We start from the raw sequence: 978 nt of genomic DNA on the forward strand, positions 1-978 counted from the left end.
CATTGGTCATGAACATGCAAGTATTATTCATAGATGATGTTTTCTTGTGCTCTAATCACCTGAAGAATAGAATGTTTTGTTTTCATTAACTTGTAGGCACCCGTCCGTGTCCGGTGCCGCTGTCCGTCCCGTCCAGATGAGTGACCACCCTCCCTCCGTACATCCCCCACCCCCCCCACCCCCCTCAGCTCCGGCTTCACTTCAGGTTCATTAACATTAATTTCATGTTGAAATGATGAAGGTTTGTTGTCCATCCTCATCCTCTCTCTCCTGCAGCTTACACCACTCAGCCTTCATCCTCCCCGCTCGCCATACCAGTTAACCCAGCATGCACTGCTGCACATTCAATTATGTCTTTAAATATTCATCAGTAATAAACATAAAGTTTTCATTCCCCTGCAGACCTTGCCCTCAGGTCACTACACAGGTGGAGAGGACCACTAACCACTCGGACCATACGGACCCACGGACCCACGGACCGCTGGGGACCAACCCTACCATAATCAGCCCGGCTATCAAGGGTACCAGGAGCGGGGGGCCCGGAAACCTTCCCACACTGGGACGGACCAACCAAAACAAACAGGTGGGTCAAAAGGTCAAAGAGTCCCACACACAGGAAGACACATTAGCTAGTAGTGACAGTAGTGGATGGCGTACTCACAGATTATCTGATACCACAGTTTTATCCATTAAAAAAACAATAATCCATATATATTATATATATTATATTATGTTATGTTATGTTATGTTATATTAAAATTATATTATATTATATTATTATATTATTATATTAATTGATATATATTATATTATATATAAACAACTAATTAATGTGAGATAAAATAATTGTCAGAGTAATAATTAATTGTTAACGCGACAAATAACACAGCCCTAATCTATATATTTATATATTACGTGTGAATATTGATTGAGTATTGATTGAACATTGATTGAGTATTGATTGAATATTGAGTATTG

Source organism: Morone saxatilis, unplaced genomic scaffold, assembly GCF_004916995.1.
Source record: "Morone saxatilis isolate NCDOM2014 unplaced genomic scaffold, NCSU_SB_2.0 Contig19, whole genome shotgun sequence".
NCBI classification, from domain to species: Eukaryota; Metazoa; Chordata; class Actinopteri; family Moronidae; genus Morone; species Morone saxatilis.